This window comes from Helianthus annuus, chromosome 10, assembly GCF_002127325.2.
Source record: "Helianthus annuus cultivar XRQ/B chromosome 10, HanXRQr2.0-SUNRISE, whole genome shotgun sequence".
Lineage (NCBI taxonomy): Eukaryota > Viridiplantae > Streptophyta > Magnoliopsida > Asterales > Asteraceae > Helianthus > Helianthus annuus.
In genome coordinates this window covers 77732301-77758934 of record NC_035442.2, presented here as the reverse complement: position 1 = coordinate 77758934, position 26634 = coordinate 77732301, and the positions used below count along the sequence as shown (strand labels likewise).

At 41.2% G+C, this 26634-nt stretch overlaps 1 long non-coding RNA gene across 1 annotated transcript; it reads right to left on the bottom strand.

Annotated features, from left to right (window-relative positions):
* Nucleotides 1-204: 204 nt before the first annotated feature.
* On the bottom strand, nt 205-26161 carry LOC110882162. The gene is made up of 2 exons (XR_004869407.1): nt 26014-26161; nt 205-316 (listed from the first exon to the last, which is right to left on the bottom strand). It is a non-coding gene; the product is annotated as an uncharacterized LOC110882162 (long non-coding RNA).
* Between the last annotated feature and the right edge of the window lie 473 nt (nt 26162-26634).

The window sequence follows — 26634 nt, the reverse complement described above, 5'->3', positions numbered from 1 at the left end:
TCGTATTCTGTAAACAATTCATCGCACAAACCCTCTTTCCTTATAAAATTATGTAGCGCGAAACATGCAATGGTAATGTTCATTTGTATAACCAATGGAAATAGTGCCATCCTCTTCAAAATAGGGAATATTGCTTTCAAGACACCAAAAGCATGCTCAATTACGTTCCGAAGTTTTGCATGAGCATGGTTAAATTTCTCTTTATTAGTCAATGCACGTCTTCGGCGAAAATCTCCTAGCCAATACCTCACATTACGATATGGAGCCATAAATCCCCGTATGTGTGCATACGCGGCATCACAAAGATAATACTTGTCTGTAAAGATGTCACACCCCGATATTTCCACGATTCACCGGTGGGCCCGGTGGGGGATTATCGTGACGTAGTTGGTAACATTACAGTCAAACAACACAATATTTAAATGCACAGCGGAAGCAAAAGATAGATATATTTCAACCGAATATAATTGTAACATCAAGTATCACAACAGTTGAAAATAATCCACAGGGGGATCAAAAATAAAATAGGAAACATTGTTCAACAGTTTTGACATCCATGCTTGCGAGACTTATTGTGGACGCTAGGAGAAAAGCCAGCCTAGTTCGCGTAGTACCTGCATTTAACCTTTTTGGGAAAATACGTCAGTTTACACTGGTAAATACATCCAATCGACTCAGTTTGAAAAGTTTAATAAAATTGATTTGAATGCACGTGGCACAAACTTTTATAACTTGGGATAATTATTTGAATATAATACTTGTAAACGGATTACATGTTTCTTATGCGTTCAGTAGCCCGATCCGCAGACCGGGTTAAAGATCAATAGACACACCACATTATTTATTCATTTATGCACTGACGGGTGTACGCCTACACCCCGTGCTCAGGTCGTGGCCATCTCGTAAGATGATGCCAAGGATATCCGGGACATGGCCATTAACCCCCCAAAGACTTTAAGCAAACAAAACATTTCAAAACAGAGCATATCAATGATTTAATCTCTATTTGATTAAAGATTCAATGCCGGACCAAGCGGTATTTTATATACCGTACCCCAAGCCCGTATATGGAAAATTAAGTTAAAAGTATTTACCTTTGCAAGTATCAATCACAAATAGCAAGTGCGTGTAGCTTTTACCGGGTCTCCTATTCTGGAACGACGGTTTATAATAACCTATTAGAATCCTAACGGGTCTTTTATTAAGCCTAAACTTAGACCGGTTAGTTTTGACGAAAGATACGGTTCGAACGCACGATTAGGCGAAGACCGGAATAGAATGTGTTTTAGTCCCAACAAGTTTAAAAACTTGTATAATATGGGCAAACTAAACACCTTCTGGAATTTGAGATAAAAACGATAAGGTTTGACCCGTTCGGCTAATTTATGTAAACTAGTTACATTAACCGAACCGAACGCGCAGAAAGCGTAACGGGTAACCATGAGAGTCACTTACAGGTTTCCTAAGTTAATATGCCCTAAATATGTTGTGGTATTAGTAGGATACCTTCCATTATGCCCAAAACGAGTTTAACCTTAATATAAGCCCCGAAGGGGTATTTTGGTCATTTTAAAGATTATAAAGGAGATTATTTATAATTCTGATGTCCGGGTCTGAAGTGATCAGTAAAACCACTTACTTTAACAAGTTACATCAGTAGGTAATAAGTCTTTATATGACAAAAATGGTTTTAAACCTATACTAGGTGTTTAATACGCGTAAAAAGCCATTTTAAGCGATTTCCGGGTTAAATAGAAAATCTAAGTTTTCTGACCAGGTTACATAGTTCAAAATACTTTATTTATTATATAAAATCAGTAGCAACTGGATTTGTGTCAAAATACTATGTAGAACTCATTTTATGCCCAAAAAGGGTAAAATCGGTATTTACCGAATCAATGCCATAATCTTAGGTTATGAGCAGGTTAAAAATAATTAAAAATCTTTAAAAATCTCAAAATATTATACTACATCATTGTGTAAAAGGTTTGGTGTCGAAATTGGGTTTTAGATAGGCTTTATGCTAAGTGCGCCGTTTAATTAACAAAAGTTCCTTAATTGCGCTATTTAGCATAACTCCTATTCTGGACCTCGAACTGTTATGAAACTTAAGGGACATGTTTATAAATCAGTAACAAAGATTTTTGCTCTCTCACATTTCCAAAATTCTCGTTTTATGGACAAAAGGGCATTATGGTCAACTTTTAAGCATTTAACGGAAATGTGCAAACGACTCGGACAATCAACGAACGAGTCACAGTTATACTATCATGTAACCTGGTCCTAATGAAGTCCTAAGGCATTTCTAGACTCTAATAAAATGGATCAGAACTGAAGTCAAAGCAAAAGTCAAAGTTTTGCGACTTTCGGTTCCGAACCGGGTCAAAACAGGAAATTGTCGGATCAAACGAGCTTAGACCAGTTGTTATACTTATTACCAAGTTATATGAGTGATAAAATAGCTTACATGCCTTCTACATTGTTAATTATGCGTTAATTCGAAAATTAGCATTCTGTTGACTTTTTCTAAACAACTTTGACCCGACATTTGATCTAGTTAGAGTGGGAATCAGAGGGTGCCCTTTTAAGGGTTTAATGCCCACCTAATTACCAACTTATAACTACCTTTGATTCGACTAATCACTGGACCATTAATGATTAATCGCTAAGTCAAACGTTAATTACGACGGTTTGACTTTTAAGCTAAAACTAAGTAAAAACTCAACTAAGAAAGGTTAAGCATACTTACTGAAGTCCTATGCACGATTAGGAAGGCTTAGGGTCTGCTCTTAAGCTCCAGGAAGCTCCAGAAATGCAGAAGTGAGGTGTGATCAAAATGGTTGCAAAAGAGGCCTTTATATAGTGTTCAAAACTCACTAGATCATTGACACACAAGCCTAACAATGCCATGGATCATCCACAGATGTCCCTAAGGGCCTAGGGGTTGTTTAGGGGTCGCCCATGGAGTGAAATAACTAACTAAGTCGGTTAAAAATGTTTATAACAGCCAACAGCCAACTTTCTGTCGCTGGGCACCCCTTACGGACCGTAAGGCAGGACCTTTACGGTCCGTAAGCCTTTACCATATGGCAAAAATTTTAACCTTTCAAGCTTTGAACATGTAACTTGTATAATATGTTTTTGGGCCAGGAATTGTCAGTAGGAGGCCTTTAACCCATGCTTGATCAGTTGTGTCTACCCTATCTCATTGTATTATTGGTTTGCATTATGATGGAAAATATAAACGAAGGTTTATCGTGCATTATTTCATAGGATCCATTCTTGCAATTTAGGATCCATTATTGTTAGTAATCACCGGTTTTAAAGGTATACTAGATGTTTGTTATTCATAATAGGGTCTTGGGATTTATAATAAAGTCGTTCAGAGGTATAAATTAACATGTCGACATGTTTAAAAATCCTGCCATACATCTTTAACTAAATCCGGGTTTATAATGCTTTTGTCGTACATGACACGTGTCGTTATTTATTGAACGCAAATTTTCGAGGTGTTACATTCTTAACCCCTTAAAAGAAATCTCGACCTCGAGATTTACTGAAACAACTGAGGGTATTTCTCTTTCATTGTGGACTCTACCTCCCACGTATACTCGGGACCTCTACGGGCATCCCATTTTACCTTTACAATAGGCACATGCTTCCTTCGAAGCTTCTTAACCTGTCGATCCTCGATCGACACAGGTTTTTCAACAAACTTCAAGCTCTCTTCTATGTGCACATCTGTGTGTGGTATGACTAGTGATTCATCAGTGAAACACTTCTTCAGATTGCAGATGTGGAACACATTGTGAATACCACTGAGCTCTTCAGGTAACTTTAACTTATAAGCAACTGATCCGACACATTCGATGACCTCGAATGGTCCTATGTATCTCGGGCTTAACTTACCTTTCTTTCCAAATCGCATCACTCCCTTCCAGGGTGATACTTTAGGCAACACTTTATCCCCTACCTCAAATTTCAGGGGTTTACACTTTAAGTCCGCGTAGCTTTTCTGCCTATCCCTGGCAGCTTTCAGATGTTCCCGAATCTGGACAATCTTGTCCGTCGTTTCAAAGACTATTTCCGGTCCTGTCAGTTGGACATCTCCAACTTCCGCCCAACAAACGGGCGTTCTGCACTTCCTACCGTACAAGGCCTCAAAAGGCGCAACTTTAATGCTGGTATGGTAGCTATTGTTATACGAGAACTCGATCAATGGCAGGTGATTATCCCAGCTACCACCTAAATCAATCACACATGCTCGAAGCATGTCTTCTAAAGTTTGGATAGTACGCTCACTCTGCCCGTCCGTCTGAGGATGGTAAGCTGTACTGAAATTTAAGCGTGTGCCCAAAGATTGTTGGAAGCTTTTCCAAAAATGAGATGTGTACCTAGTATCTCTGTCAGAGATAATAGATACAGGTACGCCATGTAAAGATACAATCTTATCTACGTACAATTGGGCTAACATGTCGGAGCTATAGGTTTCCTTAATGGGTAGGAAATATGTTGACTTAGTCAGTCTGTCAACTACCACCCATATCGTATCATTTCCTTTCCTTGTCTTTGGCAACTTGGTGATGAAATCTATCGTCACCATTTCCCACTTCCATTTGGGAAGTTCAGGCTGTTGTAGCAAACCTGACGGCTTCTGATGTTCAGCTTTGACTTGCGCACATGTCAAACATTTGGCTACATAGGTAGCTATAGAATTCTTCAAGCCTATCCACCAAAAGTTTGCCTTCAAATCCTGGTACATCTTGTCAGCTCCAGGATGAACGGAGTATTTGGAACTGTGGGCTTCCTAGAGAATAACATCTCGAAGTCCTCCATAAACTGGAACCCATATTCGTCCATTTAACCTTAGAATTCTGTCCTTCCCATAGGATAGCTGTTCTTCAGTTACTCCTAGCTTTTCATTAGGATAGTTAGCTTCCAGCACAGCTTCCTTCTGTGCAGCTAACAACCTTTCATTCAAACTATTCTTTATCTCAATGCTCTTGGCATTGAATCTTATAGGCTTCACCCTTTCCTTTCGACTTAAGGCATCGGCGACTACATTCGCCTTGTCAGGATGGTATCTTATCTCACAATCATAATCATTTAGAGTTTCCATCCATCGTCGCTGCCTCATGTTCAAATCCTTCTGGTTGAACAGATGCTGCAGGCTCTTGTGATCAGAATAGATCACACACTTGATGCCATATAAATAGTGCCTCCATAGCTTCAGTGCGAATACAACGGCACCCAACTCCAAGTCGTGGGTGGTGTAATTCTTTTCATACACCTTTAACTGTTGAGAAGCATAGGCAATAACCTTGCCTTTCTGCATAAGCACACATCCCATCCCGGTGTGTGATGCATCACAATATACCACAAACTCTTCTATTCCATCAGGCAATGTCAACACCGGTGCATTGCTTAGCTTCTGTTTAAGGATATCAAAGGCTTCTTGTTGCTTCGGTCCCCAGTCGAACTTAATTTTCTTCCTAGTCAGAGAAGATAGGGGTGCAGCAATCCTTGAAAAATTTTCAATAAAACGCCTGTAATATCCTGCCAATCCCAAGAAGCTGCGAATTTCTGTGGGCGTTTTAGGCTCTTGCCAATTCATGACAGGATCCACTTGGATACCACGCTCACTAACCATATGTCCAAGGAACTGGACTTCTCGAAGCCAGAATTCACACTTCGAAAATTTGGCGTAAAGCTTCTCCTGTTGAAGTAGTGAAAGAATACATCGAAGATGCTTCTCATGATCAGCCTGATTCTTTGAATAAATCAGAATGTCGTCAATGAAGACGATAACAAATTTGTCCAAGTATGGTTTGCAGACACGGTTCATGAGATCCATGAATGCCGCTGGTGCATTAGTGAGCCCGAAAGGCATCACTAGGAACTCGTAGTGACCAATACGGGTCCTAAATGCAGTCTTGTGAACGTCTTCATCTCTAACCTTCAGTTGGTGATAACCTGACCGCAGATCGATCTTAGAGAAGTAGCTTGCCCCTTGAAGTTGATCGAACAGATCGTCGATCCTGGGTAATGGATACCTATTCTTGATAGTGACCTTGTTAAGCTCACGGTAGTCGATGCACAGACGCATGGATCCATCCTTCTTCTTGACAAATAAGATTGGTGCTCCCCAAGGAGACGAACTAGGCCTAATGAAACCTTTGGCTAGCAATTCATCCAGTTGTGTTCTCAATTCTTTCATCTCTGTTGGTGCCAACCTATAAGGTGCTCTTGCTACTGGTGCTGCTCCAGGGATAATGTCAATTCTGAATTCTACTTGTCTATCTTGTGGTAAACCAGGTAGTTCTTCAGGAAAAACTTCAGGGTATTCATAAATGATGGGGATATCCTCAATCTTGGGTTTTGGCTCATCAATAGTCACTTGTGCCATGTAGATGACACAACCCTTCTTCAAACACCTAGAGGCCTTAAGCATAGTCACATGCTCAGGCAGTCCATACTGGGTATCTCCCTGAATGGTAAGTGATTCACCAGACCGAGTCTTGGTCACCACTTGCTTCTTATTGCAGACAATCTGGGCCTGGTTATGAGATAACCAGTCCATACCCAAAACTATGTCGAAACCGGCTAACTTCAAAGGAAGTAGGGACAACGGAAAAGAGTGGTTCTTAATGGATAAGAAACATCCATCTAATATGGTTGAGGCGGTTTCTAAGGTGCCATCTGCTAATTCCACCTCATACTTCACACTTAAGGTTTTAACAGGTAAACTCAGGAATTTGCAAAACTTATTGTCTACAAAAGATTTATCAGCTCCTGAATCAAATAGTACTCTCGCATAAACATCATTTATAAGGAAGGTACCTGTGATCACGTTATCGTCCTACACAGCTTCCTTTGCATCCATTCTGAAGACCCTAGCATTAGTCTTTTTTCCTTCATCAGCTTTCTTTGCAAACTTTGGGCAGTTTGTCTTGATGTGCCCCTTTTCGTTGCAACTGTAGCATGTTGCGTCTTTTAGCTTCTTGCACTCTAGGGTTTTATGTTTCGTGGATTTGCAAATCCCACAAGGTCTCGACTGAGACTGGGATTTTGAGTCAAGTCTGCACTTCCCAAAGTGGTATTTCTGACAAGTCTTACACTTGGGCTTATCTCCAGATTGATGCCCATCCTTCTTTGAATTAAATCCCTTCCTGTGGTCATTGTTTCCTCTGTGCTTCTTATTTGATCAACGTGAATTGTCATCATCATGCTTTCTTTTCTCGGCATCCGTGTTCCTCAGCGATCTCTGCCTGACCGTGTCCAGTGTGAGAGATAGGGATATATCAGCTACGGACCTAAAAGTAGCTGGCCGAGAGGCTTTTACACTTGCCTTTATCTCTGGGGCTAAACCCCCGATGAAACGAGCTATTCTTTTGGGTTCCGAGGTCACCAGATAAGGAACCAACCTTGACATTGTATTAAAGCTCGTAAGGTAAGCTTGGCAATCCAGATTCTTCATGACCAATGACAGAAAATCCGACTCAATCTTCTCTACCTCATCCTGAGGGCAGTAGTTCTCTCGGATGAGGGCAACAAATTGTTCCCATGACATACTGTACAGTGGAATTTTCCCCGTAGCTTGAATCAATGATCTCCACCAGGCTAAGGCCTCACCTTTGAACGATTGAGACACAAACTTTACCATATCCTTCTCAGAGCACCCGCTGATATCAACCACGGTGTCCATCTCGTCCAACCAAGTCATGCAGTCTATTGCTCTTTTATCCCCAGTAAAATCCCGGGGCTTGCATGAAATAAAGTATTTGTAGGAGCAACCCTTATCACGGGGTCCTTGTTTCAGCACGATACCTTGAGATGGGACACTATGATGGTTTGAAGAGTGACGATCGTCATCATCTTTCTTTGGTTCTTCCTTCTTGGAGGGAGGCTTGATATGCGCCTCAGAATGAGTCTTGGGCTTAGAATGCGGTGCGGATAGGGTCCTACTCCGAGTACCGCTCGATTCGCTATACTGCCTATCCAAGGCTTTTGCAACAACATTGTCAATTAACGCTTGCAGTTCAGCACCCGCTATATTAATCTGGGCATCATTCTGATTCTCCTTTGGGTGACTATTTATTTCATCCGAATCAGCCATTGTATCTTGAACTGTTACATAAGATATCGGCAAAAAATTTATTTGGGAGTTTATTATGGAATTGCCCTTTTGGGCAATTCATTAACCATGGTAAACATAAGCCATATTTGGTTAATTTATTACTCACATTTATTTAGGATTTTTATTTATAATATCTTAATTACACAACAGTAAAAGTATTATTAGCACAATAGGCCATGTCACCGGGACATTTTAAATTATAAGCCATGATTTCAGAGAATCAAAGCATTAAGGTTTGAACATAGTTCCTTACCTTTTTCTGACAGGGAGTCGTAGACTACTACTGTCTTTTGTCTTATGTGACAATGAGCATGGCCCGTAGGCACTATACTACTAACATATGATCATCTTAATTGATGATTTAAACCCATGATTTATATATCATTAAGTTAGGTTTAGGAATCTTTCGAAGAATCCTTATATAAGAATGACGTGTGTGATTTTTTTTAACAAATCACGTCTGCGAGGAGTGTTAACATATTTACAGAGGTTAACAGGGATCTGAGTCTTTTAAACAGGTTTTACCATCTTGGCCAAGTCTTATAAAGACATGTAAGCTAGGTTATACCCTTGAGATTCTTATTTAATATTTGGTAGGCAAATTATTTTAAAAGGAATGATTTTGAATTATTTATTTCATATATAACGTATTTATGCATATAATGGCAAAGATGAAAAATTATAAACTTAACATTCCATTAAACATAAAAGGATTTCACACATTGCCCTAAACGGGACTTTTAATAGACGAATTACCCACACAGAGGTTAAATTAGAAAACAAGTCCACGCAGGGACCAATACTAGGATAGATGTCCTCACAGGGACTGAAAGATAGGTCCACGCAGGGACTAAAAGACAAGTCCACACAGGGACTAAATATACATATAAATGTCCACGCAGGGACTTGATTGAAATAGGAATTACAATAATACATATAGAGATTAATGACCCCTCTTCTTCTTTCCTTTTAACAAGCTTGCCAGGCCCTTGAGGAAACCACGGTTGTTCTTACGCTCTTCTTCAAAATCTCGTTCCACCCTGTTTAAACGGTGGAGGATTTCTTCCTGCTCCGGTGGGGAAAAACGTGGCGGCTGCGATAGGTGCTGAGCCGGACGTCTAGCAGGTACTGGATACCCATGAGTTGAGTATCCCATTCCCCAAGGAGTTCCATAAGGTCCTTCGGGATGAAGGGCGTTGTAGTTTGCCGCCGCTTCTAGGTATGGGTCGGCATCAATATAGTTGCAGTGAGTGTGAGCTGGCAGCTCAAACGGGTTGTATGTTGTGGAACCGGCGTATGTAGGTATCGGGTTATCATAACCAAATGGTGGCGGTGGCGGTGCAACTGGTGCAGAATTCACCTCTGCAGTTGGGTTCGAAGGTCCACCCTTTTGTGGGTCTTCATGCAGTGGCGGATAATAACTGCCACTGGAGTGTCGAGGGTTGCTAAAGTGAAAATCCCCTATTCGCGCGGATATCCGCGCGCCTGTTCTCCTACACCTTGGAGGATCTGGAGGTGCTTGATGAACTGGCGGCGGTGGCGTGACTGCACGAAACGCGAATCCTCGGAGGGATCCTGCTACTGCTGTTGTTGCTGCTCATGAGGCGATAAATGGTGAGAGGGTGTAAAGTACCACTCATACTGGTTGAACCTTGCTTGGTAACTGTCTGGACCCTGATAGGGTGTTCCATGGAAGGATGATCCATCAGAGATCTCGATGGGATAGTTGGGGGTACCTCTTGCAGGCTCGACGGCATCCGTGTCCTCGTCCATGTCCATTGCATTGTCTTCTGAGAAATGGTCCTCCGGTCCCAATGGGTTAAAACCCACTGGTTCTTGGATAAAGTTTGCCGGGTTAAACCGACCCTGAAAGACATGGGTAGGGTCACCAAAGGAACGGTGCGAAACGGAACGCTGGAGAGGTATGTATGAAGGTTGAGGGTTATCGGGCTCGTTTTCCGAGTGCGGCCCAAAAGAGTGACGGTAAGAAGGTGTTGAACTGTGCGAGATAGACCGTCTAGCGGGCTCAAAAAGGATCCTCTTGTTTCTCTGAGGTTCGGCACTCATTGTAGTGGAAGGAGTTCGCAGGTGAGAAGGCCCGGCCTCGTGATCGTTGTGGGTAGTGATTGGGCCTTTGCCTCTTCCTCCTCTTCTGATTCTCGATGGCATATTTCCTGATTAAACAATTGAAATAAATAACAAACAATAAAGGACAAACTAAAGCAATAATTTGGATTCGTCCTAAGTTCTTGCCTAGACTCGAGTATGTGCAATTGTGTCATTGAGATTAAACACATAAGGCTAGTGTTTAATTCACTCAACATTGGCTCTGATACCAACCTGTCACACCCCGATATTTCCACGATTCACCGGTGGGCCCGGTGGGGGATTATCGTGACGTAGTTGGTAACATTACAGTCAAACAACACAATATTTAAATGCACAGCGGAAGCAAAAGATAGATATATTTCAACCGAATACAATTGTAACATCAAGTATCACAACAGTTGAAAATAATCCACAGGGGGATCAAAAATAAAATAGGAAACATTGTTCAACAGTTTTGACATCCATGCTTGCGAGACTTATTGTGGACGCTAGGAGAAAAGCCAGCCTAGTTCGCGTAGTACCTGCACTTAACCTTTTTGGGAAAATACGTCAGTTTATACTGGTAAATACATCCAACCGACTTAGTTTGAAAAGTTTAATAAAATTGATTTAAATGCACGTGGCACAAACTTTTATAACTTGGGATAATTATTTGAATATAATACTTGTAAACGGATTACATGTTTCTTATGCGTTCAGTAGCCCGATCCGCAGACCGGGTTAAAGATCAATAGACACACCACATTATTTATTCATTTATGCACTGACGGGTGTACGCCTACACCCCGTGCTCAGGTCGTGGCCATCTCGTAAGATGATGCCAAGGATATCCGGGACATGGTCATTAACCCTCCAAAGGCTTTAAGCAAACAAAACATTTCAAAACAGAGCATATCAATGATTTAATCTCTATTTGATTAAAGATTCAATGCCGGACCAAGCGGTATTTTATATACCGTACCCCAAGCCCGTATAGGGGAAATTAAGTTAAAAGTATTTACCTTTGCAAGTATCAATCACAAATAGCAAGTGCGTATAGCTTTTACCGGGTCTCCTATTCTGGAACGACGGTTTATAATAACCTATTAGAATCATAACGGGTCTTTTATTAAGCCTAAACTTAGACCGGTTAGTTTTGACGAAAGATACGGTTCGAACGCACGATTAGGCGAAGACCGGAATAGAATGTGTTTTAGTCCCGAGAAGTTTAAAAACTTGTATAATATGGGTAAACTAAACACCTTCTGGAATTTGAGATAAAAACGATAAGGTTTGACCCGTTTCGGCTAATTTATGTAAACTAGTTACATTAACCGAACCGAACGCGCAGAAAGCGTAACGGGTAACCATGAGAGACACTTACAGGTTTTCTAAGTTAATATGCCCTAAATATGTTGTGGTATCAGTAGGATACCTTCCATTATGCCCAAAACAAGTTTAACCTTAATATAAGCCCCGAAGGGGTATTTTGGTCATTTTAAAGATTATAAAGGAGATTATTTATAATTCTGATGTCCGGGTCTGAAGTGATCAGTAAAACCACTTACTTTAACAAGTTACATCAGTAGGTAATAAGTCTTTATATGACAAAAATGGTTTTAAACCTATACTAGGTGTTTAATACGCATAAAAAGCCATTTTAAGCAATTTCCGGGTTAAACAGGAAATCTGAGTTTTCTGACCAGGTTACATAGTTCAAAATACTTTATTTATTATATAAAATCAGTAGCAATTGGATTTGTGTCAAAATACTATGTAGAACTCATTTTATGCCCGAAAAGGGTAAAATCGGTATTTACCGAATCAATGCCATAACCTTAGGTTATGAGCAGGTTAAAAATAATTAAAAATCTTTAAAAATCTCAAAATATTATACTACATCAATGTGTAAAAGGTTTGGTGTCGAAATTGGGTTTTAGATAGGCTTTATGCTAAGTGCGCCGTTTAATTAATAAAAGTTCCTTAATTGCGCTCTTTAGCATAACTCCTATTCTGGACCTCGAACTGTTATGAAACTTTAGGGACATGTTTATAAATCAGTAACAAAGATTTTTGCTCTCTCACATTTTCAAAATTCTCGTTTTATGGACAAAAGGGCATTATGGTCAACTTTTAAGCATTTAACGGAAATGTGCAAACGACTCGGACAATCAATGAACCAGTCACAGAGGGTTATACTATCATGTAACCTGGTCCTAAGAAAGTCCTAAGGCATTTCTGTACTCTAATAAAATAGATCAGAACTGAAGTCAAAGCAAAAGTCAAAGTTTTGCGACTTTCGGTTCCGAACCGGGTCAAAACAGGAAATTGTCGGATCAAACGAGCTTAGACCAGTTGTTATACTTATTACCAAGTTATATGAATGATAAAATAGGTTACATGCCTTCTACATTTTTAATTATGCGTTAATTCGAAAATTAGCATTCTGTTAACTTTTTCTAAACAACTTTGACCCGACATTTGATCTAGTTAGAGTGGGAATCAGAGGGTGCCTTTTTAAGGGTTTAATTCCCACCTAATTACCAACTTATAACTACCTTTGATTCGACTAATCACTGGACCATTAATGATTAATCGCTAAGTCAAACGTTAATTACGACGGTTTGACTTTTAAGCTAAAACTAAGTAAAAACTCAACTAAGAAAGGTTAAGCATACTTACTGAAATCCTATGCACGATTAGGAAGGCTTAGGGTCTGATTTCGTAAAAACCCCGTTTTTATAGAAAGTCCGTCTTTACATCTTCTTGTAAATTTTACAAAAATAGTTATTTTGTCGGATCTTTGTGTTACACAAGTGTTTACACACTTGTGTGTTAAAAATCATTCTTGTTAGTGTAAGATCCATCTTTAGAAAAGATGATTTTCTTGACACTCGGTCCTTTGAAAATACCACTTGTAGATCCGTAGATCTACTAGTTTTAAACACTATTTTACAAGTAAAAACGCTTTTACACAAGTTCATGGTTCGTGTGTGGTAGAGTTTCACCCTTTAACCCTTGTTTCATTCAAAACAACCTTATGTCATGATCCATGATTATGACCAAACCGGGTTAAATGATGATCCGAGCTACCACAACATAGATCGGGTCCAACTAACCATACAAATCAATTACTACAACATTTACACATCATATGAGCTTTTAACCATCATTTTAAGTGTTTTTAGTAGACTTTAGTGCATCAACTTGTAGGATTTCGAGTTTTAACCGTTACACATCATATTAACCACTTCAAAATAGTTCGAGTAGGTGATTTAAGCAACATACCACTAGCTCGAGGCTAGGGAAGAATCTAAGCGCAAAATGAGAGGATAAAAGCAAGAGAATGAGGTCCTTCGAGCTCCGAGTGCACCAAGACTCCTTATGCGTGATCCTTGACACTTGTGTGATGTTGGAATGTGATGAAGGAAACTCGAAAATGGATGGATGCACAAGGGGGTGTTCGGCCGAAGCCTTGAGAGAGAGAGAGAGAGGAGAGGGTAGTTTGTGTGATAAAATGGAATGTGAATGATTCTAAGTGCAAACCATATTACTTATAGACATATATGAGATTAAGATCCATTGGATTATATGTCATAAAGATATTAAACACACCAAAATAAAATAATCAAGTTGTACAAAGTATGTCCCCTAGATGGGGACGGTTTCTAAGGGGGGGGGGTAGTTTTGTTGAAATCTAACTAATTAGTTGGTTATTAGTTAGGTTAAGTAAGTTAGTTAAGTGCTTAACCCGGTTAGTTGTGTGTCGTGCTTTATGGCGGGTGTTAGGGTATTCAGGGACCCTAACTGGCTCAGAAAAAGACAAATAATGTTAATGACAATATTTTCATATTCCGGGTATAGTCCGGTTGTTCGGTTGGATAGTAATCCGTTAAAGCGCTTAACAAAGCTTTTAAGTGTCGTTATTACCATTTTTAGTGACACAACTTATTCCCGACACTTTGGAAAGTGTCTAGTAATATTTTTCTCATGTTTTGGCACTTTATTAGTTAGCTAAAAGCTGAATTGTTGATTAAAGTGCTGAGTTTTGTGCTTAGCGTATGTCCTAGGCACATCCTGTCATTGTATCTTATTCCTAGAGACGCAGTTCTACAACCCTTGTATCCCTACACTCACTATGGGTGTAGTGAAATATTTCTGGCTCATACAGGCCTTAGAGGCAATATCTGCCTGATGCTGGCTTTATCAGCATGTTCAATAGGTTATCCGTTCATAGTGCTACTGTGCTTTTGTGCATCATGTTTGTCACTAGAGTTCAGTATGTAAATAATGTAGTGACGGTATGTAAAGTATAATGCAGGAATATACAAGTATCAGAAATCAAGTAGCAGTTTATCAGTAATTTCAAGCAAGCACAGTAATTAAGCAGTAATTAATTATTAATTAAACCGTACGGATACCTGACTTAGTGAGGATTGTCACATTCTCCCCCCGTTAGAAAAATTTCGTCCCGAAATTTTAAGTTCTGCTTCTAGTCGCAGGGTTCTTGGGAAATAAGTGGGGGTATTTCTCTTTCATCCGGTCCTCACGTTCCCAGGTGTATTCAGGACCATGTCTGGCATTCCAACGAACCTTGACGAGCTTGACACTGCTCCGGCGGGTCTTGTTCACTTTCCAATCCGTAACCTCAACAGGTTCTTCAACGAAGTGGAGCGTGTCGTCAACATGAACTTCGTCGGTAGGAATGACAACGGTATCTTGCGTTGGACTCTTCCTTAAATTTGATACGTGGAACGTATCGTGAACACCATTCAGTTCGGCAGGTAAGTCCAGCTTGTATGCTACCAACCCAATTCTTTCCAAAATTTTGAACGGACCAATATACCGCGGATTCAACTTCCCACGCTTCCCGAAGCGTGCCACACCCTTCCAGGGTGATACCTTCAACAAAGCCATATCTCCTACCTCAAACTCCAGAGGTTTCCTTTTTCGATCCGCGTAGGCTTTCTGACGGTCACGAGCCGCACTGATGCGATCTCGGATCTGTGCAATCTTGTCTGTGGTTTCCTGGACCACATCAGGACCAACCAACTGTCTATCACCTGCGTCAGACCAACAAAGCGGTGATCTGCACCTGCGGCCATATAGAGCTTCGAATGGTGCAGCACCAATACTGGCGTGATAGCTGTTGTTGTGTGAAAATTCAACCAAAGGCAAATGCTTATCCCAGCTACCGCCCAAATCCATAACACATGCTCTCAGCATGTCTTCCAAGGTCTGTATTGTCCGTTCGCTTTGCTCGTCGGTCTGCGGGTGAAACGCGGTGCTCATATTCAATTGCGAGCCAAAAGCTTCTTGGAAGGATTGCCAAATCCTTGAGACGAACCTTCCGTCTCTATCAGAGATGATTGAGAGAGGTACTCCATGGCGTGTAACAATCTCTCTCATGTAAATTTCGGCCAACTTGCTCGTATTATCCTTCTCTCTGATAGGTAAAAAGTGTGCTGACTTCGTCAATCGATCCACTATTACCCAAATAGTGTCATGGCCTTTTGGCGTTCTTGGCAACTTCGTAATAAAATCCATGGAGATTTGTTCCCACTTCCACTTGGGAATTTCCGGTTGTTGCAAAAGTCCCGAGGGCTTCTGGTATTCCGCTTTCACTTTAGCACATGTTAAACACTGGCTCACATAAACAGCCACATCGCCTTTCATCCTAGGCCACCAATAATAATCCTTAAGGTCCTGGTACATCTTATCCGCTCCAGGGTGGATAGAGTACCGCGATTTGTGAGCTTCATCGAAAATAACCTTCTTTAAACCTCCAAACAAAGGAACCCAAATCCTTTTCTCAAAACATAATGTTCCTTCCTTGTTTGGTACCAATAACTTCTCCATCCCACGGAGATATTCTTCTCCAAGGTTTCTTTCCTTGAGAGCTTCTTTCTGCGCGGCACGAATGCGCAAGGAAAGATCGGTCCGAATTATCATTTCTAAAGCCTTATGGGCTTGATCCTCTCTTTTCGACTTAGGGCATCGGCGACCACATTTGCCTTCCCTGAGTGATACTTAATCTCGCAGTCGTAATCATTCAACAACTCTACCCATCGTCTTTGTCTCATATTCAACTCCTTCTGGTTGAATATGTGCTGTAGGCTCTTGTGATCTGTGAAGATTGTGCACTTCGTACCATAAAGGTAGTATCTCCAGATCTTTAATGCAAAACCACTGCGCCAAGCTCCAAATCATGTGTGGTATAGTTCTTCTCATGTACTTTCAATTGACGCAATGCGTAAGCAATAACTTTTTGGCGTTGCATCAACACACAGCCCAATCCTTGACGTGAAGCGTCGCAGTATACCACAAAATCTTCCGTACCTTCCGGTAGTGCTAAGATTGGCGCATTGCATAGCTTATCATTCAATATCTGGAACGCTTCTTCCTGTTTGATTCCCCAATCAAACTTCCTATCTTTTTGCGTGAGGAGCGTCAATGGTTGAGCGATTTTTGAAAAATTCTCAATGAATCTTCGATAATAGCCAGCCAAACCCAAGAATTGCCAAATCTCGGTTGGCGTCTTTGGCGTTTCTCAATTCTTAATCGCTTCGATCTTGGTGGGATCAACATGAATTCCATCTCCATTCACTACGTGCCCAAGGAATTGTACTTCTCGTAGCCAAAACTCGCACTTGGAAAACTTGGCATACAGCTGTTCCTTCTTCAGCAATTCCAAAATGGCTCTTAAATGCTGTTCGTGCTCAGCCTTCGTCTTTGAATAAATCAAGATGTCATCGATAAACACGATCACGAACTTATCCAAGTACGGCTTGCAAACTCTATTCATCAAATCCATGAACACTGCAGGTGCGTTTGTTAACCCAAACGGCATGACTAGAAACTCGTAGTGTCCATATCGAGTTCTGAAGGCTGTCTTCGGGATACTCTCCCCTTGTATCCTTAACTGATGGTATCCAGATCGAAGATCGATCTTTGAATAAAAGCTTGAGCCTTGCAGTTGGTCGAATAGATCATCAATCCTTGGCAGAGGGTATCTATTCTTGATCGTCAACTTGTTCAACTCCCGGTAGTCAATACACATACGAAAACTACCGTCCTTCTTCTTGACAAACAAGACCGGAGCTCCCAAGGCGAGAAGCTTGGTCGGATAAATCCCTTGTCTAACAACTCCTGAAGTTGTGTTGACAGTTCTTGCATCTCAGACGGAGCAAGTCTATAGGGTGCCTTAGCCACAGGCGCGGCACCTGGAACTAAGTCGATGTGAAACTCTACTTGCCTCTAAGGCGGCAATCCAGGCAAGTCCTCTGGGAAGACTTCTGGATATTCCCTCACGACAGGGATGTCTTCGATCTTCGGTTCTTCAGCTTTCTTATCCACAATGTGTGCCAGAAAGGCAACACATCCCTTCTGTAAACATTTTCTCGCTTTGAGGCAGCTGATAATCCTTAACGGTGTATCATGCTTCTCTCCGTGAACCACAATGGTCTCACCATCTTCAGTTGGGATACGAACTACCTTTTCGTGACAAACTATCTCAGCCTTGTTGCCTGATAACCAATCCATTCCTACCACCACGTCGAAGCTTCCCAACTGGACTGGTAGTAGATCCAGAGCAAACTCACGCTCTCCCAATTCGATCACACAACCTCTGATAACTTCATTGGCTTCTACTAACTTTCCATTAGCCAATTCGATCGAGTACGGAATATCTAACTTACTAGCGGCTAAACCAAGCATATTCTTAAACTCTAATGATACGAAGCTATAATCGGCGCCAGTATCAAATAAAACGGATGCATAGCGTTGGTTTACAGGGAACATACCAGTAACGACATTGGGGTCCTGGCGTGCTTCCCTTGCTTCAATGTTAAACACTCTACCACGGGCTTGGTTTAACTCCGGGCAGTTCCTCTTGTAATGCCCAAGATCACCACAGTTGAAGCATCCGGGCCTTTGCCCATTTCCACCACCATTTCCAACTTGATTGTTCCTCTGGTTACGATTTACAGCGCCCGCTTGATTAGCATTGTTGACTCTATTCCCATCACCTCCATTGTTCCCTTGTGGGCGATTTCCATTTCCGCCCCGGTTGGTGTTTCTGTTTCCGAATCCTCCCTGGCCTCTCTGGCCAGCTATGGCCCAACAAGAATCCTTCAAGTGGCCAGTCTTTCCATAAGCTTCACAAACTTTCAAACCACAACGGCCAGAATGGTGGCGCTGGCAGGTATTACACTTGGGCTGGGCGCCCATGTATCCTTTTCCTTTCTTCCCACTACCAGCTGTAACCTGAGTTGGCGTGCTTGATTCCCCTTTCTTAACCACACCGCTAGTGCCTTGCTTGAAGTTCGAAAACTTCCGCTTGTTACCTCCTGATGACTCCACATGAGTCTCTTTCTTCTTAGTCTCAGCATCATCGAACTTGTTCAGCGAATAGCCTCCTCTGTGAGAGCCACGCTCAAATCAATCGCCTCAGTAATAGTCGCAGGCTTGGAGGAGGTCACCATGCTTATGATTTGAGGAGCTAATCCCAAAATAAAACGTTCAATCCTTTTGAACTCTGGAGTGACCATGTAGGGTACCACATGTGATAAGTCGTGGAACCTCTGAACGTACTCTCCGATCTTTGGACCTTCCATCTTTAAATGCCAGAACTCTGTCTCCAATCTTTGGATTTCAGCGCGGGAACAGTACTTTTTGCGCATAAGTTCCTTTAGTTCTGTCCAGGTCAGCGCGTAGGCAGCAGCTTCACCAAGTGTTTGTACTTGCAAATTCCACCAAGATAGGGCTCCATCCAAGAATAGCCCAGAGATATAGGTGACTTGCTGATCTAGTGCGCATTTGCTCATGCGAAGAACATATTCAGTTTTCTCAGCCCAACGAACAAAGGCGACAGCACCTCCTGTGCCATCAAAATTGACCGGCTTGCAGTCTAGAAACTGCTTGTAGGTGCACCCTGCACGTACAGTATAACATGTGAACGGCATTAGCATCTTTGCTATAGACATCCAATTAGGTCATGGTATGTCTAAATGACTTAGTGTTACCATGAGGTGGGTTGTTGTTGTTGCCAGTGTTGCCAGAATTGCTTCCACTAATCCCTCCTTGAGAGGCGGCGTATTGTGCGATGGCAGCAGCGATGATTTGCTGGAGTTCTGCCTGATTGGTAGGCATTTGCGATTCTTGACGTCTCGGCGGCATCTTCTAAAGATGTGTTTACGTTGGTCAGGCCATAATAAAACGCACGTATATAATAATAGTAATAGTACATAACATCTCATGTTATCAGTATATCATTTACATATCATCTCTTATCACAATTATCATTCACACAACATCCCATGTCATCAAAACATAAATAATCAATCAAGCATCAAATATGATGAGAATACTGCGATTGCCATATATCGAGACCACATAGTAAGTGTATCAGTACATCACAGTGTCATACAATCATCAATCAACTAGGGGCTACATCACCCCTGTCCAAAAACTATATCAAATCAGTGTTACTACATCCCATGTACAAAATCAACAAAAGTCATAATCAGAAAGTAGTCTCCAAAAATGCTGTGCAGTCAAAAGCAATCGCGGTCTTCTCACCAACGTCTACCCAAACGGTACTGATGAGCTCTATACGGATGGCGGTGGAGGAGGGGGAAAGTGAGTGTAAAACAAACGACGCAACTGGAGCCAGTCCTCCTCCATGGCTCTCTGAGTACGAATGAAAGAAGCAACCTGCTGCTCTAGTGCAAAGAGGCGTGCAGCATAATCTGGGGGTACAGGTCGAGAAGGCTGCAAAGGAGAGTGGGTCTGACCCTGGCACTGACACGGCGGCGGCTGAGCTCTCTCGAGCTCCTGAATGCGCTGTGTGTGTGCCTCGTGCTGAAAAACAAAAGACATCAAAACGTCCTCAATAGTGTGCCCCACATGGAAGGGATGGTAGGGGTCAGTCGGTGGCATGACAGGCGGTGATGACCAGAGAAACGGCTCCCTGGCTGGATCAAAAGGTGCCACACGATATGGAGAAACAGGGGGTAAAACAGGTGGAAACTGTGGCATGAAGAGAACAGACGTCGGCACATGCCCAAAGGGATGGGCCAAAGAACCCTCTCCAGGTCGCGCTGGAGGTGTAAACTGAGGAAATGGAAAAGAGAAATCAACGTGTCGTGCATCAGTGATGTGAGGGGGAATAGGTGGAACATCATCATCAGCAGGAATCCACCCGTGCTGTGCGTGCTCATCTGGTGGATCCATGTGGGTCGCGAACAGTGCATGCTCGGGCTCTAGTGGAATGGGATCAGGTAGGGGAGCAACAAAAGGGTGAACGGGTGCATCAGCAATAAGTGGGTGGTCAACATGATCAGCAACAATGACATTATCGCCCTCCAACAATGGAGCATCCACAGGGTGATCATCTACAGGTAGGTCAGCAAACACAAGCTCAATAGGCATGCCAACATGAACGGGGTCATGCTCAAGCACAGGGTCTAGAGCGGCTGCCTGCTCAGGGGCGATGGCAGGCTCGGGATCATCAAAAGCCATCTCAAAGTCAAACTCGGGGTCGATGGGATCCACTGGGTCAGCTGGGTCGACTGGATCCTCCATAGGCTGATCCATCGGTATAAACTCTATATCCTGATCCGGGTCGAATCCCGGGGGAAAGATAGGATCGGAATCCTCCACATCCTCATGGTCGAAAGCAACGCTAGGTATAGGGGCAACAGAGGATGCCTGGTCAGGATCTGAACCATGTGAAAAGTGCTGTGCGCTCAGAGTGTAGGAAGGTGCGGAGGCCATAGACTCGAAGGAGTCTGGAGCAGGTGAGTGTGCAGGTGACTCCGCAGCTGGAGCATCTGCTAGCAGTAATAGTCCTCCGTCGGCTATGAGGGCCTCGCCCTCCCCATCGTCCTCTAGGAGATCATCGTCATACAGCTCAATATCGCCACCAGCCTCGGCGTCAAGAAGTAAATCGTAGGCAGGGTAAACAGCTAAGGGTATGGGAGCAGGAATCTCCACTAACGGTAGGTACTCAACAAGAGGGCCATCGGCGAGCTCATCAGCCCCGTCAGGTAGTGCGAAAGGCTGGAAGTCGTCCTCGTCCGTGCTAGAAACGTCTGACGTGTGCACCTCGTACTCTGAAGATGCTAGGTCATCAGATACTATAGGTCTGGGTCCTGTGGTGTCTGAGTCGCCTGTACCGGGCGAGTCCATATGTCTGTATCATAAACAAAAATATGCACAAAGAATCAGTCATATAATCAGATAAACACATTAATCACCAAGTAAGAAATCACATAATTCTCCTAGTCCCACTAGCCTCCTAGTCTTCTAGACTGACACTCCTAGTCCCACTAGCCAAATTTCCTCCCAGTCTCTAAGACTGCTCTATCATCTACCTCGACCTCCTAGATCGAGCCTCGGCCTCCAAGACCGAGCCTCAGTCTCCAAGACTGAGCCTATTCTCCCTAGTCTCACTAGCCATCTACCTCGATCTCTTAGATCGAGCCTCGGCCTCCAAGACCGAGCCTCAGCCTCCAAGACTGAGCCTACTCTTCCTAGTCTCACTAGCCATCTACCTCGATCTCCTAGATCGAGCCTCGGTCTCCAAGACCGAGCCTCAGCCTCCAAGACTGAGCCTAAAAATAAATAAATAAAATGTGCTCAACATTTGTTTGTAAAAACGTTTTGGATCTGGACTTAAGTGGTATGCAGTAAAAACGTTTACGTGAGAGCCCTAGTGATCATAGTCTAGACTCGAGAAGGAATCCTAGTTCGCTATGATCAGAGCTCTGATACCAAGCTGTCACACCCTGGCTTTGCGGAAGCGTGGTTAATTTGGTGTGACTTCTGAATACCATAGCTTAACCATAACAAAGCTATATGAATAAAAACCATGCAAGATCATCCCTTCAATTAAGTTTTAAAAATCCAAAAACAACAACATTGTTTTAACGGAACATACCCTAACAACATAAACATTGTTCAATAAACATCAACATAACACAAACACAGTTTAAGGACTGTGACTTGTCCAGGAAAGAGTCACATTCCCTAAACCCGGATGACCTCGTACTAGTGCAGCGGGAAAACGTGCCATACCATGCCAGATCCTTTAATTCCCTGAAATACATGTAAGTTGAAAAATCAACAATAATGTTGAGCGAGTTCATGTGTAAGTGAGTAAATAAACCTTTGTATTTATCAAAATCCTGGTATGTAGCAAATAAGGAAAAAGAGATCACCAATGGTTTGCAAGGCCATTGATATGTGTGAAATGCAAGTAGGAAGGCTCAAACCTAGCAGATTTATGCGCCGGGTACAAAGTCATCCCGAGGTCCGTTATGCTGGGCCTGGGACTGGGCTCGCTACACCCAAATAGATCTACCGCTCCTGCCCCTCGGTCCTACCCTGAGGATTAATGACCTCAAGTTTCCGCCTACCCATTCACATGATCTAAATAGTAACCCTCCTTACGCTAACCATACCATGTATAAAGTATTCATAAATATTGTAACATGTATTTCACCCCCGCAGTTTAGAAAACTGAAAACAGTTAAGAGAAAAGGGGGACATGAACTCACAGTGGTGCGTCTCTACCAAGTAATACTCCAAGTCAAGCAGCTGTGCAACGACCTACAAGTTCTAACTCTATTAGACGGACGGCCGTGCCTTAGCTTTATGGGTTAAGGTTTTGGGAAATAGTTAGACAACTATTTCGTGTTTACATTTGGTGCATACTTGGTAATTATTTCCTTCCCAAGGATGGGGGATTTAATACATGTGCGTACGAAATATATTATTAAGTCTCACTTAATATATATTTATTTCTAACTCCAAAATATAAATATTTTTCTCAAAAATATTATATTTTTACTTCACAAAATTCTCCCAAAATAATACTTTGTCAAATATTCGCGTTCATAATTATTTCCGTAAAATGCGTTGTTACGTTTTAACGATCAAGTGGTAATAATAATTACCGGTGTAACTTATATGTTTATCGTGAAAGCGTTCGTATTATTTTGGATTCGTTAACGTTCGATAATATTATTTTTACCCTAAAAAAATAATATTATATACTTCACAAAATAATTAACAAGTAGCGTTGTGAAAAATATATTTACTAAATATATATTTATCATGTTTAATTTTGTGAAAATCCCACCTCTGATATTTTGTAAATAAAATCGTGGCGAAACTTATATTTTGAAAACATGTCGAAAAGTATTTCTAACACTTGTAGTGAAAATAATTCTAAGTGTTAGGTTTTTGGAAAAATTTCGCCAGAGTTTCCTCTGTAACTGGAGGTGGCCACGCTTTCAAGCGTATCATTTTCTTTTACAAATCAATCCAAAAATCTCCTTTTTAAATCAAAACAATATTCAATATATCAACAAACTAGTTAAGAAACATATAATTCGCAAAAGTTTCATGAACTTGTAGTTTTTCCAAAACTATGTAGTAATCTCATTACTTTTAGCGGATCTTTATACAAATCAATCTGATTTCATAAAAACCCCGTTTTTATAGAAAGTCCGTCTTTACATCTTCTTGTAAATTTTACAAAAATAGTTATTTTGTCGGATCTTTGTGTTACACAAGTGTTTACACACTTGTGTGTTAAAAATCATTCTTGTTAGTGTAAGATCCATCTTTAGAAAATATGATTTTCTTGACACTCGGTCCTTTGAAAATACCACTTGTAGATCCGTAGATCTACTAGTTTTAAACACTATTTTACAAGTAAAAACGCTTTTACACAAGTTCATGGTTCGTGTGTGGTAGAGTTTCACCCTTTAACCCTTGTTTCATTCAAAACAACCTTATGTCATGATCCATGATTATGACCAAACCGGGTTAAATGATGATCCGAGCTACCACAACATAGATCGGGTCCAACTAACCATACAAATCAATTACTACAACATTTACACATCATATGAGCTTTTAACCATCATTTTAAGTGTTTTTAGTAGACTTTAGTGCATCAACTTGTAGGATTTCGAGTTTTAACCGTTACACATCATATTAACCACTTCATAATAGTTCGAGTAGGTGATTTAAGCAACATACCACTAGCTCGAGGCTAGGGAAGAATCTAAGCGCAAAATGAGAGGATAAAAGCAAGAGAATGAGGTCCTTCGAGCTCCGAGTGCACCAAGACTCCTTATGCGTGATCCTTGACACTTGTGTGATGTTGGAATGTGATGAAGGAAACTCGAAAATGGATGGATGCACAAGGGGGTGTTCGGCCGAAGCCTTGAGAGAGAGAGAGGAGAGGGTAGTTTGTGTGATAAAATGGAATGTGAATGATTCTAAGTGCAAACCATATTACTTATAGACATATATGAGATTAAGATCCATTGGATTATATGTCATAAAGATATTAAACACACCAAAATAAAATAATCAAGTTGTACAAAGTATGTCCCCTAGATGGGGACGGTTTCTAAGGGGGGGGGGTAGTTTGGTTGAAATCTAACTAATTAGTTGGTTATTAGTTAGGTTAAGTAAGTTAGTTAAGTGCTTAACCCGGTTAGTTGTGTGTCGTGCTTTATGGCGGGTGTTAGGGTATTCAGGGACCCTAACTGGCTCAGAAAAAGACAAATAATGTTAATGATAATATTTTCATATTCCGGGTATAGTCCGGTTGTTCGGTTGGATAGTAATCCGTTAAAGCGCCTAACAAAGCTTTTAAGTGTCGTTATTACCATTTTTAGTGACACAACTTATTCCCGACACTTTGGAAAGTGTCTAGTAATATTTTTCTCATGTTTTGGCACTTTATTAGTTAGCTAAAAGCTGAATTGTTGATTAAAGTGCTGAGTTTTGTGCTTAGCGTATGTCCTAGGCACATCCTGTCATTGTATCTTATTCCTAGAGACGCAGTTCTACAACCCTTGTATCCCTACACTCACTATGGGTGTAGTGTAATATTTCTGGCTCATACAGGCCTTAGAGGCAATATCTGCCTGATGCTGGCTTTATCAGCATGTTCAATAGGTTATCCGTTCATAGTGCTACTGTGCTTTTGTGCATCATGTTTGTCACTAGAGTTCAGTATGTAAATAATGTAGTGACGGTATGTAAAGTATGATGCAGGAATATACAAGTATCAGAAATCAAGTAGCAGTTCATCAGTAATTTCAAGCAAGCACAGTAATTAAGCAGTAATTAATTATTAATTAAACCGTACGGATACCTGATTTAGTGAGGGTTGTCACATATAACAGCCAACAACCAACTTTCTGTCGCTGGGCACCCCTTACGGACCGTAAGGCAGGACCTTTACGGTCCGTAAGCCTTTACCAGAAAGCAAAAAAATTAACCTTTCAAGCTTTGAACAGGTAACTTGTATAATATGTTTTTGGGCTAGGAATTGTCAGTAGGAGGCCTTTAACCCATGCTTGATCAGTTGTGTCTACCCTATCTCATTGTATTATTGGTTTGCATTATGATGGAAAATATAAACGAAGGTTTATCGTGCATTATTTCATAGGATCCATTCTTGCAATTTAGGAATCCATTATTGTTAGTAATCACCGGTTTTAAAGGTATACTAGATGTTTGTTATTCATAATAGGGTCTTGGGATTTATAATAAAGTCGTTCAGAGGTATAAATTAACATGTCGACATGTTTAAAAATCCTGCCATACATCTTTAACTAAATCCGGGTTTATAATGCTTTTGTCGTACATGACACGTGTCGTTATTTATTGAACGCAAATTTTCGAGGTGTTACAAAAGATATACAATTATTTTAGAAAAGTAAACCAAGTGATAAATATCTAAAAGAACATAAACATACCTTGTGGTGGAAACGGGAATGGTGCATCTGTATCTGATAATGCCTCTGATAATATTCTTGCATCATGTGCTACACCTTCCCAGCCGGCCACGACGAACGTAAAAATCATGTTGAAGTCACAAATTGCTAATATGTTTTGATAACAATCTCCTTTTCCTCTTCCTCTATATAAATCTTGTTTACTAATAGGGACAACAACATGTATTAAAGTTCCATCTAGCGCACCAACCGCTCCTTTAAAAACCCGTCGTAGTCTCTTGTTATGTCCCGGTATGTTTGGATTAGGATTGAAAGAAGTTGGTACTATCATTTCTTTGGTAAAAAGCATCATTTTATCCAACACTTCATAAAAATATTTATGAATTGTTTGCTTTGAGTGTTGAAATCTACGCTTGATAACTACATATCGTTGATTACGACCAATTATCATAAAAAACATAGCCATCTTCTCCTCAACCGATACATGTTTACTATCCTCTAACGAATAATTTACTCTAAAATGTGCACATAGTCGGACAAATGATTCACGAGACATACGTAGAAGAACAATGCATTGTTTGGGATTTCCTATCAATAACTCTAACGTGTATTTATGTCCCGTCATACGCGAGGTCTCGCACT